The 18,140-nt window shown below is 35.0% G+C and overlaps 1 long non-coding RNA gene across 1 annotated transcript in view; it reads right to left on the bottom strand.

Moving 5' to 3' along the window:
- Positions 1–18,140, bottom strand: part of LOC148834762 (uncharacterized) — a 30,624-nt gene that overhangs the window by 8,399 nt on the left and 4,085 nt on the right. Inside the window, exon 2 of the long non-coding RNA XR_016091102.1 lies at positions 14,353–14,488. This is a non-coding gene — a long non-coding RNA (uncharacterized LOC148834762). The remainder of the gene's footprint in view (positions 1–14,352; positions 14,489–18,140) is intronic.

Genomic DNA, 18,140 nt, shown 5'->3' with positions numbered 1-18,140 from the left:
CTGGTGTCACAGACGACAGTGTGAAGCTCTGTTATGTGTTAGGTGCTGCTACTATTGAAGGAAATGATGATGATACACGTCAGCAGCCTTGTGACTGATTGCTGCTTAAATGTTGACTACAGTTTTTTAACCACTTGAAAACAGGTCAATTTTGAATAATATTTAGGATTAAAAAATAGGAAACGAAAACTGATTCAGAAGAAAATGAAATGCTGATTTTTTTTGTGTGTGGTGAAAGCACCATGAAAATCAAACATTTGAAATTGCTAAATGGTGACTGAATTGCTGACTGAAGACAGTGAAAACACAATCAGGTTGAAATGCATGATGTTTATTTTCTGAAGAGTAGTGCAATTGAATATATTAGTAAATGTTGTTGTCAAAGATGTAGCTGTTAAGTATGCCATACTTAGCTGAGAAGTCATAAGCAGTCACAATACCTGGCCAGGCTCCGAGGAGCTGTGTTTATAAGTCATGAAAGCAGTTTCCACTCATTTTTTGTAAGTTTTGTCTTAAGGATTTTTGCTAGGTCAACAATTTCAAGCCCTATTTTTTCATTTTTAGTATGTAGTAGAAGACTGATTTCCATAGTTTTAGACTATGTAATCTTCAGAAATGACCATTTTCAATTTATTTTTTATTTTAGGGCCATAATACAAATCCTCCATACATCCATTTTTCTAACCGCAGTAAAGGGTTGTGGGGGAGCCGGAGCCTATCCTGGCAAGCCATAAACAAATCACTTACAGTAGTCCTAAATACATCTCTTGGAATTTCTTCATTACATTAGCTCTGAAGTCTGTATTTTCTTCATAAGCTGTGAATACAGATTCAGCAAACTGTTTGTGTCAACATATTCCCAGGGATTTGGTTGATTATTTAGTATTGATTCTTTTCAGGAGACTTTACTTTCTATAAAATAAATTAATCAATGAGGCACTTTTGCAATAGCCCTCAAGGTTGCTATGATAACCTAGGATAAGGTTGAAATTGTCCTTCTGTCTCCAGTCATATGAGCATTAAAATGTTATGATCAATTAAAAAGGAATATCACCTTAAAGTGTTTTATTATACATGAGCCTCTGTGATTGATATATTTGGTGTTTTTATAATGCTGTTTCTAAATTCAATAAAAAATACTGAGACTTCAACATCATTATTTAAAAGACTTCATGCAATAATTTCATAATGATGCTAATAATTCAATATCAAATGCTTCATTTATTTGATTGAAGATAAATATAGAAAATTGTAGTTTAAAAAAATTATACTATACTGCAACAAAAATCTGAATATTACCATTATTGTGCAGTGTCCCTTTGAGCAAAGATGTCTAGAGTATGTTAATAACTGGCTGGGTTAGTTTTGTTATGTTATTTTCATGTTTTGTTTTTACTTTAGGGTATTGGTCTATGAAACTAACTATAGCAGTATAGTTTATTTTCCTCCTTTGAAACTTAATCAGGCTGGTCTGATAATTCTTCCTTGTTCTGAAAAGAGTCAGTTCATACTTCCTGAAACAGCCCTTGTACTCTCCTACAATTGCTCCATGGAGACCTTTAAAGGGAACAAATTACATCATAAAATCCAGTCCCTTGTTTGCCATACCTGTTTCATTCTGCAAACACAGCAATCCCCCCTCCTTGGTTAAATATTAATGGATCAAGAAATTGGTCAAGAGACCTATGAGGAAACTCTGTAAAGATTAAGGAATCAGACTGAAAAGAATGTAAAATTTGTCTTACTTTACTGTAAAGCTTGCTTCAGCAAAAACGATCTTTTCTAAAAGTTTAAGTATTTGTATGCAGTGTTTTACCCCTTTAGTATAAAAATAGGCCCATCTGTTGTGTGCTAGCAGAGGAACGACCTATAAAAAGCATGTTTCCTTACTGTTACTGTCACTGACCTATTCCTTTCAACCCAGAATGCCCAGCAGTCCCAGGGGTTACTCTGAGGTTTGCATAGTTAGTTTTAAAGGAACCAAATCTGATCTTTCTCTTTTCTTTTATGATAGAGATTTTGGTCCAAAGTTATACTTTTTATATGAAATGTATTGCAAATATTAGGTGAAGCAAAAAAACATTATTAAAAGAGGAGCTTGTATTTTATGCTAGACATCTATTTAGAGGTATTTTTTCTTTGATTGTGATATTACTACAAGGATTATTGTTAATAATCTGATTTTGTATTAATGAAACCACATAAAATGTTAGTTTAAGCTCCACTAAAGTTAACCTTTCTTCCCAAATTGGGTTTTATGCTGCTCTAATGCACTGTTACATTTGTCCTTGAAATTCTGTTTTTGTTTCTTTGAACTGTTAGAAAAATCTTCTGCAAGGCCTTTAAGAAAAAAATATTTTTCCAGCTGAAGAAAATATTGACTTTGCCTAGGTCCTTTTGTCAGAATGTCAGTCAACTTTCATGAGTGTATATGTTTTGAAGTCTTCAAGTAATGTATTTAAGACGTCCTCTTGTTACTGTCAGTCCCAAATCCTAATAATAATTCTCTGAATGCTTGTACCCCACTGCAGATCTTGTTTTAAATTAACATATAATTGCTAATATTTTTCATAATTTTACATTTTAATTACATTATTATATTTAAAATAGTTTATAATATTTTGTATTATAATATACACATCCACAACGCCCACTGATGACCACAGATGGGTGATAACATCTCCAGTGACACGTGGAGAATGGTGAAGTGCAGACTGGCTCCTCTGATCTACCCACCAACCCAACTGTTCATCTTGACCCTGTACAAGTTTTGTAGTGAGGTCTGGCAGGTCCAGCCTGCAGGTCCAAGGGAAGTCGCAGGGGTTGTTGTTTTTCTAGGGAGCCAAGAAAGAGGAGTGATTCTAAAACTACCTCCAATAGCTACTAGGACAATCCTAGTCACAGTTGGCTAGTGACTTAGATCTGGGACTGGGACCCAGGCTCAAAACCTTCGACATCTGTATTGCACAATCCATGCTTAGAGCGAAAGACTTCACTGAGTCACTCGGGAACCTCTTCAGATGTTTTTTTTAAAAAATAGAGTTATATCTCATCTTTTGTTTTTAAAAAGCTGTAATTTCTATTCCGTTTCTTTTGGGTGGCAGGTAGATGTTAATATTTGCTTTTCAATTAATTCCAATTCATCTTAATCATGAACCTTTACCAGTAGTTGAGTAATATCAGAGAAAAATAATTGGCCAGAATTGTTTTAGTTTTTTTGGCTGTGCTTAATATTGTACTACTGAAGTCATGTTTTTTTTTTTCATTTGGTGAGTGAAGACGCTTCACATTTTTCATTGTTTCCAGCAGCTGCTTGTCTTGGCCTGTTTACTATTGTTTTCCTTAAGACAGTCTATGTTCAAACTGGACAAATGGTATTCACTGACAAAGAGGTACATAGTCAGATTTAGAAAGCAGTGTATTCTTTAATCTTCTAGCAATGCTTCATGTAAACAGGAGTCTTTTTACTGTGTTTTTGTACATGACAAGCTGTAACTCTCTTGCTCACACAATACTAAGAGAACATTAGGATTAGAAACATCTGCAATCAAACCACATGAAAAGCAAAGGCATTCAGCTGAAGAAAAGCAACACCAAAGGTTATTTCATTTACTGCCTAGCTACATGTGGATCCAAATGCATAACTGCATTTATAAGGAATTTTATATAGTTGAGTCAGATTACAGTTGCAAACAAGTTAGTCATGACCTGTAGAATTGCACATAATAGGAGCTAACATAATGTTTCCTACCAGACGCAGTTCTTTGCATTAGTTTTCTAACATTAAAAATTACTGCATTATAAACAGATTTAATATTTTTAATATTTATAAAGACTGTTAACTAAATAATGAAAAAACAGTTCACTTCAAAATAAGCCACAGGGTGTCAAGAGTCTTAATATTCAACTTGAATCAGTAGTAACATTTAAGTTTTTTATTTGAGATAGGTTATTTATTTTATTTCTTATGTGTTTGTATGTGTCCCACATTTTCTACAGTATGTTCTTTTTTTGTAAAATGCAGTTAATTTAAGTGATACATTAAGTTCTCTGCATGCTATTTCTTGTCTTTCTGGCACATTTTTTTAGGAGGGATTACTTCAGACTGAAAACAGGAAACTTGAGTAAATCACCTCAATTATACCCTTCTTTAAACCCTTCAGAGATTAAGCTGCAGTTATTTAATTGCCTTTGACATTCAAGAACAATACTTTTATTTAAAAAAGCAAGAATTAGAGTTGTTTATCAATAATGCCTTCTTTAATACTAGTTCCCACAACAATCTATTAGAAATTGTTTTTTGTTGATAATGATAGACCTTAGGTTACTTTATCAAGTCTGTGTTCTATTTCTGTCTATGTTTTAGTTAATTCGAAAGTTCTGGTTGCTTAATTTTTAAGATACAAGACACAACATAAATTATTTTTTCTTGGTGACAATGCTCTAGATCCCCTATGTGTTAAATGAGTCATGACTGTGAATAATCACTAGCGCACACTGCCTGGAAAGGCTGACAGCACTGCAATAATTGTTGTTAAAGCTCTTCAGAACGTGTTGAAAAACAGCATATCCCTTAAAGCACTTGAAAAGCCACATGCTCATGCTGAGATATGAATAATTTTGCTTGTTGAACAAAATGTTTCATTACAGCTTAAAAAAGAAGACTTCTCATGAGTGCATTTCCATGAACGCCAGCTTACAAGTGAGAATTATGTGAGAAGACATGTACTGTGTGCAGCCCCTATTTGAAACAAAGTGTGCCCTTTGTGATCGTTCTAGTAGGAACCATCAAAGTTTTAAAGATCAAAGGTCTCGAGATAAAAGAGTGCAGAGCCATAAAATAACAGATAGTCATGTAATCTTCGGAAATGTATTTATATTTTTATTTCTTTCTAAGCTCAAAACTCATTTATTGTTTCACGTATTCATTCATTCACTCATTTATATATTTTTTGTAAACCACAAAGCGACACAGAAATACAGAGAAGGATGGAAGAGAGCCAAAACCAGTGTTGTGACTCACCCTATGCCAACCCACTTTGTAACACAGAATAGCAGGCAAAAAACGCCATTACAGTATAAAGTTTTTCATTAAAGATTTCATTAATAAATACAAATCCCCGACCTTTACTAAAATGATTGAAAGGTTAGAGCATGCTGAGAGGAAGGAAAAGAACACCACCCCATATGTGAGGCATGGCAGAGGCCTCCATTACTGTATCTATTGATGATATAACTAATGGTGGCAGTGGAATCAATTCTGAAGTTTACAGAAACATTGTCTGCTCATCTACACAGAATGCTTCCATATTTACTGGGCAATGCTTCACCATACAGAATGACAAGGACCTAAAACATATAGCCAATGCACCCAAGGAGTTCATCAGGAGTAAAAAGCACAACATTTTACAAAGGCCACGTCAATCTGGCGGTCTAAATCCAACTGATTTTTGCATCAGTTGAATCTCAAACAGGCTGCAGCAACACAAAGTAAGTCACAAACTTAATGCAGTTTCCTTAAATGAATTGTGACTTTCTTGCTCTGTAATGTAAATAATGTAAATGTAAGTGTGTCTCAATACTTATGGCTACTAGAAATTACTGGGTTAAACACAAAGTAATATTTGCTCTAATGTGATCAAAGGTATAAAAATAATTACCCAAAACTTAAACATATTATATGTTATATTGGATCATCACAATTACAAAATGCTTGACTGCTATTTTTCTATACATTTTTGACTTTCTAGTCCAAATACTTCTCAAGGGCACATATTGGTAACAACATTACAAATTTCTCAGATACTATCTGAATCTTGCTTCGAGTCATTGAAACAGTATTTCAAAATGAGATAAAAAAATGTTATGTTGTAACTTTGAATTATCAGCTGAAAATGTCTTGTGCACACACATCTTTTTTATTTGAAAGTTTCCGAATTCTAATGAATATACTGTAATTGGGTGGGAGAGTGGAGCTGCCTCGCAGTGTTTAGGTGCTGGGTTCAATTCCTTTGTATGTTCTACCTGTGTTTGTCTAGGCTTTTGCTGGTGTTCCAGTTTGCTTCCAAAGTCCAAAGACATACTGGTAGGTTCATTGTCATCTGGGAAAACTGGCCCTGGCGTGAGCATGTACTGTACGTGTTTGTGTCTGTATGTGCCCTGTGAGGGACTGGCGTCTCATCCAGAGTGTATCCTTGTCCTCATTGCTTGCCAAAATAGGCCCCGGGTCCCCCCACTACCCTGGGTATTGGGTAAAGTGGTTAGAAAATAGATGGATGGTTAAATACTATTTTTTGTTTTTCCACCTCATACAAAATAAGATCCTGTAGTCAAGTATAATGATCTCAGAATTGCCATATTGTGGCTCTGCAATAGTTGTGAGCAATAGTATTACTGCATTACTTTGTTAAGATATAAACCATAATGTATTAATTGTATGAGTGCTCAGGAATGATAGCTGTCCTTTCTGAGGATTTTGTTACATTCAGTTATATTCATAATAGTTCCTCAGTTTTGTTATTAAATTATTTTTCTTCTACGTTTCAAAATCAACTCTTCCTCTTTCCTGTCACTCTTTGCTCCAAATTGCTCTTGATCTAGACATGTCCACCCAGACCGGTTTTGCATGGTTGGGTACATCAGATTGACTGAGGTGTGTCGATGTGTAGGTGAATAACATTGGGAAATCCAGCCAGCTGTATTTCAGCCAAGATATCTACAGCTGGATCACTGCAGTTGCAGGCATTTGAATACTTTAAATGGACTTTCATTTCTATGGTTTGTTGTTCTCATCCAAATTATTTTTTTCATTTCAAAGCTTAGTCATTAATTATTTACAATTTCTAGATTACTCTTATATTCTAGTTTTACTTTACCTGGTGGTAACATGACTGTAAAACACTTTTAAGATACAGGTATTATTTGCAACAAAGATGCTGTCTTTTTATATGAATATGAATTAAAAAAAATAAATATGAATGATGTTTATTTGATTTAGATAAGCATATAGTAGTGTCTGTTCCTGTATCCTTGCTGTGTTGTGTGTGTAGGGGTGTGTGTGTTCGGGAGCCCTAGACTGACATCCTGGCCAGGGTGTAGTCCTGCCTTCCACCCACTTCTACCGGGATAAACTCCTGCTTGCCTCCACCCACACCAGGAGTAAGTGTTTTTGTGCTTATGGATGGATGGATGGATGGACAGCAGGGTCAGTTAAGGAGGAATTCTTGGGGATGTCCATCAAGCACTAAAACAGAGTAGTTCTGTGTTTAAGGGTTATGTTTGTCTATCCAGTCGAGATGTTGAAGCTGTTAGCTGATAGCTGACCTGAGATCCTGAGATTAATTAGCTGCAATTAGTAACTAAACAAAGGCGACACTGTCGGTACTGTCGCGGCACAATGGCACATTGGTTAGCACTGCTGCTTCATAGCACCGGGAACTTGGGATCAATTCAATTCCTGGGGTGCTACCTGCGTGGAGTTTGTATGTTCTCCCTGTTATCATGAAGGTCTCCTCCGGCTGCTCCAGATTCTTTCTACAGTTCAAAGACATAATGGCACTGTACGTGCCAGGTGGTTTATGCAGGAAACCCACTTTGCCATAGATTAACTCTGTCATTACAATGATATATAACAAGTTTGGCATTTACTTATAAAAAGCTGAATTCTGACAAGCAGTTGTGTCAACCTGTTGTGAGCAGGAAAATTATCACATCAACGTGCAAGGTATGGATCAGAAGCAGCTTTCTTTTTTCTCAAGTTTCATTTCAATTGGTGAAGCAGTTTGTAGGACAAAGGTGGGGTGAGATACAAGGACAAAATGGAAAACAGGCAGCCATCTTGGTCTGCCCAGGAACACCAGTGCATCTGTTAATCATATGCTAATTACAGTGATATATTGTTTTATTTAGTTAGCCAAGCATTTTTTCAAACAGGAGCTATAAGTGTTTTAGAATGTATAAAGACAGTCAAGAAAAAGATATAGTGGTCAGAACCCAATTTTTAGAACCACATCTTGGTAGTATATATACTATACTACATATTTTGGAGTTAGACAAACACTTTTGCTGCCTGTTACGTCCCAGTGTGTGTTCTGTGTGTGTTTTTTCTGTTATGTCCACACTGTTGACCCTTGATTGTTCTCCCTTCCCCATTGGCCCACCATTACACCACACTTTCAGTATGACGTCATCATCAATTAGCTCTCAGCCAATCAGAACACATCTTATTCAGCATATAACATGGAGGTTTTCAGCAAGAAGAGGCCTTTCGTTTGACTTTGGTCCCGTTTGGTTTTGGTTATCGCTTCGCTTCTGGTTATTGCTTCGGCTTCGTTTGTTGGTTTGTTTTCTTTGTGTGTGTGTATTTTCGTATTGCTTCAGCTTTGGTGTTTTGTTGGTTTTTTTGTTAGTTTCTTTGTACTTTCGTTTGTTTGTGTGTTCATCCTTGTTTTGCCATTACCTTGCCCCAGTGTTACATGTTCAACTTTTGTGTTCTTTTGTACCCTGCTCCTGTTTATTACTCTTGTTTTCCCTTATTTGTCTTCCTGGTTCACTTGTGTTTTTGTGTGAACTTTTGTATATAAGGTTAGTTTAGGTTGTTGGGTACACTTACACACTTAGTTGATTTTGTATTAGTACACTAGTTTAGTACGGGTGAGTGCCATTTGTCTTGTATGGTTTTGGGTAGTCAGTGCAGGTCAGCTAGGGTGTTGAAGACGCCGAAGACCGTGTGTTTCGGGTTTTCTTTTGTAGTCAGATTAGCTTTCCCTCACTGTCCTAGCCAGCTCCATTTTGTTTGTTATTTTCTTTCCTTTGGCACCACTCTAGTTCCTTACCCTTGTTATCACGCTTCCTAGTCCCTCACCAAAACGCCCCTGCTTCCAAAAGAATTATCCTAAATGTTACACCCCTTTTCCCCTAGACACTTGGGGTCGTAACACTGCCGTAGCAGTTTGTGTGAATGTCCACGTTTCTAAAAGTGGTTTATTACTTACTTATTTTCTTGAAACTGACCCCACCTTTTGTCATAGTGGAATTTGCCACAGTGTAAGCCTGTAAGGAAAACTGTCATGTATGCTCTGAACCCACAAGAGACTGTGAGTGGATCTCATTGGAGTAGAGTGGTCCTTATCACACACATGAAATGCTTGTAGCAACTTTTCCACTGAAACCTAACTAGTTTTTGGCTTCTTTTGTCAACAAATATATCAACAATAAATCATGAACTGTGCTTTAATGAAAGTTAGTCATATTCTCCTATTTTATGTGTCTACAGTGTAAGTAGATAAGATACCACTTATCTACTTATCAAAAAACCTTTGTTTTTTGTATGAAATAAAAAAACATTCATTGTGCAACTAATGTAAATTAGATAGTGATAATGTAAATATTTTTTGTGTAGTCAGCTATAACTATATCACAGTATGTCTGCCTAACAGGGTGTTTCAGCTCATTAAGCTCAGTGCATTACTGTACCACAAGCCAGCTTGCAAACCATGGCATTCCTCATGTTTCAAATTCCATTGCCTTATATGGATTGGTGGTTTTTGTTGGAAGAAGTTGCCTTCACACTGAATTATGTTTAGTAAGGTCTGACTCAGAGCTGATTTTTTTAGGTAATTGGCAATAAAGTGCTTAAGAGGAAATGCAAGTATGGCGAATCATATGCACACAGAAATATGGATTTTATGTACAGCAGTATAGAAGAGTATTGCTTTCACTGTTTCTGAAAAGGCAAAAGGATCAATTTACAGTAGAGAAAATTATTTGAAAGGCATTATTGGAATCTATAGGTTTTTTTAAAGTTAACAAAGTAATTCTTAAAATATCAGTTTTTAGGCTTCCTTATTTTTAACTTGTGATTACTCCAAGGAAGCATAAGGCTCTATTCTAAGGTCCCAGTACATTTATTAATAGCGAAAGTACTATAGAACTATAAATCAGTACTAGTGTACTGAATGCATAGAAACTATTGTCTGCACCAAAATACTTCTATATAATAATGGTTTATTTGTGGCTTTTCAAACATTTATCCTGAAATATCCTTTTGTATTTAGCATAGAAGGGGGCTTTAATGACATCTGAGCTCTGAAGAGGTCTGTTGCCCACAGTAAAATACATGGTCAGAAAATACAGTGAGAAATCAGTGGGTGTGGAATACAGTACTTTGTATTAAATTCACAAGACTGAATTTTCTTTAGCGAATTTCTGTTTTCTAATAACATGTTTAAGACAAATTTATTTCTTCTACATTTAAAAAGAAAAGTATGTTAAGACTGATACCATTTGTTATGAAGAATCATTTTTGGTTGATGATTGGTGTTTGTGTAGCTTAAAGTGAGCTAATTCAGAAGTCTTTTCAGAGTCAGAAGATTTTATCACAGCTGATAAGAAATCAATGACTGACAGACTCAAAGCAAATATACATCTCTGTGTCTCTGTGAAATACTAGTTCTAAAAATCTCTTTCTTCAGTCTTAGTTTTCTTATTCTAAAGAATCTAATATAATTTTAACCTAGATGCATTGTACTGCCTTGAGATCTTATTTAAAAAATTGCTGTTCTTCTCTACCATACAGTTCTCTCACTAATGAAAATAATATTCAGGAATGAGGATGTGTTTGAGCATTATCACATTAAATTTCATTGTGCTTTTAGAATAAGAAATTCTACATAAAAAGCTGAAGGTATTTTAAAAAAATGTTTAAAAAACTAAAAATAAAAAATAAAATATATTTTTTAAAAAATAAAAGAATAAAAGCTCATGTGTAACTTCAGATACAAAACAATAAAAATGCCAATGTGACTCATAGATAAATGACTCATAGAGGATTTTTTAACTTGCTTTAAAACTAAAAAGACTGCAACTAAAGCAAATCTGTGGTAAGGTTCAGGTTCCGCCAGATTCTAATTGAATTTAGAATACAGAGTGAGATAACACTGTGATTTGTTTCACTATTCCTGAAGATCTGTTATCAGTACAGATTCCCCCTTCCCCCAGACCCCAAGCCTGGCACTTTACCCTGAAGAAATACTGACTGCTGTGGTAAGTCAGGAGTGAGATATGCTAGTAAAATATCCCCTAATGTTAAATTAGTAACTTTTATAGTAACTGTTAAAACTACTCTACTGTAAAATTTTGATCTCTTTTGTTGGTCAGGGATTTCATAGAAGAAAATGTTTTTTCATGTTTAATACCGCCTATATTAGTTTATTGAAAGCTCTGTGCTACAATTACAATACTAAACGTCCTACACACAATCTTTTTAGTTTTTAACGTGAAGGAGTGTTAAGGGCTCCTGAGTGGCCTCATCTAGTAACATTGTTCGTTTGGAGTTTGGGTAGAACCCTGAAGTCCAGACATTTCCAATCTGACTGGCACTACGTATACTGTAAGCTAATGCAAAACTGGCCCGAGATTGCAGTAGTAGTGATAGTAGTAGTAGTGATGCCCCTGTCATTTATATTTATATTATATGTTTATTTGACTGACTAGGCTCCAGCTCACCTGTGATACTGAATTAAATGAAGCTGTTAGAAAATGGACTGATGGCTTTATATGACTGATGCTTTTATTCAAAGAAACCTGCACTCATTTTCACACCTGGCTATGTTACTGGAGCAATTTGGGTAAAGTACTTTGCTCAAGGACACAACAGTTTTGTGTCCCCACAACCCACAACCTTCCAGTTGCACATGCCGAACTGAACACATTGGTTGGTTGAGCTTGAGGTGCAGTCAGGAAGATCTGCTCTCCATGCTCACTCATTTGTAAGCACTGTGGGACTCGTACTGTGAATAGGAAGCAGATGGCTCTGACATGGTGTAAGCCCTATAGCATGTTGTAAAATCTAACATGAATCCAAATTGGTGGTGGAGATATAAAAAATCCCAAGACTTTTACCAAGTGTTTTTTTCCCTTCAGAATTTAGAAGTTCCAGGATAATGGTTTAATTGTGAACCATATTTTGTAAAACTGTTCAGAAAGTCTGTTCAGCTTTATACAATGTACTGTATCTGTTTTCCCCATCACATTACCTTATTTGTGTGCTTGAAGGAGAGATGAACACAACCAGAAATTATGTTGTTAAGTGACTTGTCTCTCTTAAAAGTGTATATTGTTGTAATTTTTGAGTATTTGCATCATATCTATGTAATCCACACTCATTTCAAGGTGAGTTCAAGATAATGAATGAACTCAATAGTTGAGCAGCACGGTGCAGTGGTTAGATTTTCTGCCTCGCAACACTGGGACTCTTGATTCAATTCCTGCAGTGCTATCTGCGGTGAGTTTGTATGTTCTTCTATGGGTGTTCTGGTTTCTTCCCACAGTCTATATAATGGTACTGCAGGTTAATTGACTTCTGGGAAAATTGTCCTTGGTGTGAGTGTGTGTGTTTGTATCTTTGTGTGCCCTGTGTAAAGTCCAGTGTGTATTCTGCCTTACAAATGTATCTTGCCAGGATAGGCTCTGGCTCTCCTGTGACCCTGTATTGGATAAAGAGGTTAGAAAATGTATGAATAAATGGATTCTACAGTTATTGACAAAGCAGTGGTGTCAGCTCACATCATTTTCCTTTTCACTTGAAACCTTGGCTTCTTTTCAACTTTCTCAGTATCAGCAGTTACCTAGCCCTGAATTTTCTGCACTTCCCTTTACAAATCTTTATGACGTTATTGACCCATGGTTGTTTACAAAGAAAACATTTAGCTATGTGAATTTTACCATTTTGCTGCCCATTTAAATAGTCTGAGGCTTTACTTGGTTTCAAACACAATTTTACTTTCACACATTTTTGGATAGAAACAGAAGAATGGCTGCTGAAAAAGCAGTTTACTGTATAAAAAAGACAAACTTCACCTTACCAAACATTTACGTTCCCTGGGCTTAGAAATGTTAACATTCTTGTCCAACATTATTTGTATTTGCATCAATGACAATTAAATTAATATTTCTGTATTTTACTTTAGTTCTAACTTTAGTAAACATCTGAAATAAGGCATGTTTAGAGTATGAGTAGGTGGATGCATCAGCATGCGCAGGCTGCAAAGGAAGAAGTAAAGGTTTATTCCATGCTGAAAAGAAAAGAAAAGAGACACATTGCTGTGGAGCCTTCTTCAGGTGTCATGTTTAGAGTACAGCTCTAACACCACATTAAAAAAAACAACCTTAAAATTATGGATGTACTGAAAATAAATGTTGCGAGCCTAATTTTATAGATTAGTCTTTTTCAAATTACTTTTTCTAGATAAAACTTCTTCATTAATGATTTGCTTAATAAGAATTCTCTAAACTTTATTTGCCCTAAAAAACAATTTATTCAGTACTCTTTTTGGAGTTATGCAGCACAATTTTACAAAATGTATTGCCCTCTACTGGGATAATAGAAAAACTACTATTGAGTTGATAGAATTTCTTCTGGCAGAAAAATTGTCCAATGTGCTTAACTCCTTTTTGTGCAAGATGTGTAAGTTAAGTTATTGCTAAAGAAACAAGCATATCTACATATATTTATTTTCACATGATTTTAAGGAATAAATCCTTCTTTCTGAAGCAAGGATATGAACAATATGATATTCCATATTAGCCCTTTTAAGTTTTAATAAAACCAACCAAACAATGTTTCAGTAACATGGGTAATTTTTATTTGGTGAAATTATTAGTACTGGTATATCAACAAGAACAGGCTTTGAGCTTAAAATTGAATTGGTTCAGCTTATGGGGAAAAAAAGATGTAAAGACATTATTCACAACTTTGTCCTTTTATTCCTCATTTTTGTCCTTTCGCTTCTCTATTTTTCTAATTTGTCACTAAATTCTAAATATCTAAATGCTAAATTATAATTATCTGCACTACATTAATACAAATTAACACCATTGCCACCATTACCATGACATACAACAGAGGTCTGTTCGTTCAGAAGCATGTTTACTTGATTTCAGCAGTCTCGTCTAGTTTCTCTGTGTTTTAGAAATGGAACTGGGGTTTTGAATTTATTCCAGTCATTGAGTTCTTGTTGTTTTGGATACTTTCCTGGAAAGTTTCTATTTTGTAACAGCCAAAACATCTGGAGTTTGTTGCTAGTTACACTGATTTGAGGTTTTGCTGCCTGCAGTGTCTTTGGGATACATTTAATGTAATTATACAGGTGTTGATAATTATGTGTTTTTTAAATTATCCGGTGTTTTGTGTAAATGTCATGGCTCATTAGCTTTGTGCCGATTCCCGTTTTTTAATAAAAATGCCAATTTTAAACAATCTGAACCTTAAGCAACAGTTATGTAATCCTACAGTAAAGCCAAAGCTTGTGTATTCCATTTTGATTAAATAATATTAAATAGACATTTTCTCACCTTGAGATGTTTTCCAAATGCAAGTATTGCCTTGCCTTTGGTTGTGGGATAATCTCCAGAAGTGTGACCACTTTTTCAGCCATCTGCTCAGAGCATATGTCTTTTTTCAGATTGTTCACAAGGAATTTCTGAAGCACTGGTCACAATGTTAAAGGAAGAAAATGGGAATGAAAAGAGTATGAAATGTTTATTGAAATGTTTCCTTACAGGCAAAAATTTAATACTTTTAAGTTATCTTCAAAATCCTACAAAGTTTGAAGACACCAGCTGTACCATAATTTATTTTCTCTGTCTTCAGTATATTCTTAGCTGTTATTGTGGTGTTCTTAGTAACAGGATATTAAAAAATCCACAACCCAAGAGATGTTTCTGTTGAATGTTCAAACAAAGCTCTATTGTGAGGTGCTTTGAGGTCTTTTGTTATGATCAGAAGTGCCTACTAAATACAGTATAGGCACTAGGCTAGTCATTGTTGTTGTCATTTCTAAGCCCATGAATGGATTTGTAGTTAATCATCTCATTAAAACACTAATAATCACAAGGCTATCATGTTTATTTTATATTGGTGACTATAGTAATAGAACTTGGAAGAAACAAGCCAACTCATTTAGAATCCCATAGGAGGAATTCAGTAATGGCAACACAAGATTGTGCTGAAACACATCTAGAGCACAAAATTAGAGGATAACACTAGTGGCAATCAATCAAAACCTTTACTGAGCCGGCATACATTCTCTTTGACACTAATTACCTTGCCAAGAGGATTCAACTGAAAATAAGTCCACACCAAATAAATGTATAAAACTAAAGACGTAGGAAATTCAGTATAGAGTATAAGAGATAGATATTAGAGTAAAACATATTTGAAAACTGAATTAGAAAACTCAGTAGGCAGCATGGTGATGCCGTGGTTAAAAGTCTAATTTAAATTTATGTTGAAGAATACCATTAAGGCAGGAGAGTAAACAGGTGTGTCTTGTCTGAGGTTTCTCTAATTTGGCCCGTGATAGAACATCTGTTACTGGCTGTCATGCATTCCAGGTCTCTGAAGATTCAGGATGCCTAATTTACCGAGTCCTTCTGTAGCCACTGAGGGAACCCAATTCATTGCTGTCAAATGCAGTGGGAGCACAGGTCTGCCCTATAGAAAACATCCTTAAACAGACAGATTTCCTCATACTATAAACGCTAGTGAGGTATACTGAGCAACAGCATTGACAGCTACTGTGAGTACAAGTCTTATGATTTACCTGTTTGCTGACAGCTGAAATAATGTTCAATAGCCTTACACTGTGCATTGGGAAATCTTTTAAAGAGGAATACATTTGTTACCTCTAATCTACCCTTAATAAACTACTAAATACAGATAAATATCTGATTTCAGTTGATCACCAAGCAATTAATTATTACTTTTCTGTTTCTAAAAAGTTATGTCTGAAGTATTTGCTTTATTTCCTGTATTCCTATAACTGCTGTAATGTCAAGATCCTGACTGCAAAAATATGTAATACCCCTTAATTTTGTCTTTAGGTGTGGTACAATTACTGGATTTAGAATTCACAGCTGGTACAGTATTCTTAAGCTTATTTGACACAGAATACTGATGGTCTTCATTCTTGTTTAGTACATGCATTTTTCTGTGTCCTTGTCTCTTCTTTCTCTGGTTTCCTCTCAAATACATTATTTTTTGTGTTTTTCAACTACTGTGATTTCAGTTGTCTTCAGACTTTAAAGTTTGTTCTGTGTTAAAGACTTTCATTAAATCTCTCAAATCTGTAATAAAATATAAAAATGTATCGTTAAATAATGGTTATGATTATATCATCTACTTGATGTAATATAATAAGCAGTATTAATAAGTAACAATATACAGTACTAATGTCAGGACCAAGAAATTCTACCCTCTGATGGCTGAATTAAGTACACCACAGGATGTGTTGCTCCAGGATCTGCTCAATCCCACATGGATCCAGAGGGATTCACACAGGACCTGTTACTTCAGAACCAAGATAGAACACTGATCCAGTTAAAATTTATAGTTTATAATAAAATAACATATAGTACTACTAACTGTGAAGAACGTTACTCCAGGACAAAGACAAAATACATTGTTCCAGAATTGATGCAGAACATGAAGAGAGATACATTACATACAGATGATACAAGCATACATGCACATATACAGTATACAGTAATTACCATTACTATTGTGACCAAAAACCACCACAAAGAAAAGCAAAAGTCAAAGTAAAATGGAGTCTCATCAAACTGCCAGAAATAAAAGATTTAAAATTTAATCCATTATAAAATGCATTGGTTGCTATGAATGAAGCTATTCAATACTAACAAAAAAGAGATGATTATGTAGACTACAAGAAACTTTCCACTCAAATCTATTTTATTTATTTATTTTATTTTATTTAATCTATTATTTATAGATTTATTCAGATTTCGTTCAACAATAACAATACACAGAACAATAGCAACAGTGATAACATTAGCAACAATAACATTAGTAATACTGAATCTAATAGCACACAAATTAATACAAGTTTAAAAAAGTATTACTTACCTTTTTCTGTTAAATTGTCTATACTTAACTAATGTAGATAACATGTGTCTTCACACCATTGTAAGCAGCACACAATTGAATAATAACCATAATAATAAGGCACCATATAGAAATATCCTAAGCCAACCAAAAATAAAACGTAGTGACACATTAGATTATAAAAATACATACTACACATTAATAGTAAATGTGTACTGTACTCCAACATTAGAAATCTTAAAACTACAGAAGAAAAATATAGCACATAGTTTTAAAAACTGTGATGAAGACCCGGCCTACCTACATTTAACATATTTTTTTCTGATGTAATAATAAAAATTCCTTACACTTATGTATTGCTTTTCTGGACACTCCACTCACAGCACTTTACAGGTAATGGGGATCCCCTCCACTACCAATGTGCAGCCCCACCTGAATGGTACAACGGCAACCCAAGTGTGCACAGTACACTCACTACACATCAGCTATCAGTGGGGAGGAGAACAGAGCCACTGATGTACTTTGGTGGTGAATGAAGGGGGTCATGAACTGTATGTACAGTGCAATAGGATCCTTTGTATAATATAAATATTAAACGATCGATTCTACGTAACTTGATGCAGCATGGTGGAGTAATAATTAAGGTCTGCACAGGTGTGGAGAGATCTCAAACCCCAAGTGAGGCCCTGTGGTTGAACTCTTGCGTGAGATACTTGAGCGAGAACTCTTGAGTGAGACAATTGGTGCGCTCCACTAATAAATAAAATGCCAGGCTGTCATTGTCAATGAGAAGTTGTTCTCAATTAAACTTATGTGGTAAAATAAACGTTTCTTAACTAATTTCCCACACATGATCTGCCATCACAACTAGCTTTGCGCTTCGAGGGAAAATTTGGAGGGAAAGAAAAGTCTTTGTACTCTTCAACAAAAATAGATTAGCTTTATTTTTTTCAAATGATTGCCCACCGCTAGGTAAGTTTGCCCAGTCAGCATTGCAGGAGAAGCTGATAAGGTGTAGGCAGGAAGTCTACCAGTATTTAATCACAGGTATTGTAGGCAAGTGTATGGCATTTCATGCAGGTAGTAAAAACATAAATTAGACATACAAAATGGGAAACAGAAATAGATGAGGCTACATATGAAAACAAACTGAGGTGTTTATTTTGACATGTCATTTACATCATCTAGACATCTGTGATATCAATCAATAAGGCAAATAAAATGCTAGGATGTATAC

This window comes from Atractosteus spatula, chromosome 5 (genome assembly GCF_055471065.1).
Source record: "Atractosteus spatula isolate fAtrSpa1 chromosome 5, fAtrSpa1.hap1, whole genome shotgun sequence".
NCBI classification, from domain to species: Eukaryota; Metazoa; Chordata; class Actinopteri; order Semionotiformes; family Lepisosteidae; genus Atractosteus; species Atractosteus spatula.
The sequence above is the reverse complement of the archived record's forward strand: the minus strand, read 5'-3'. Positions and strand labels throughout refer to the sequence as shown.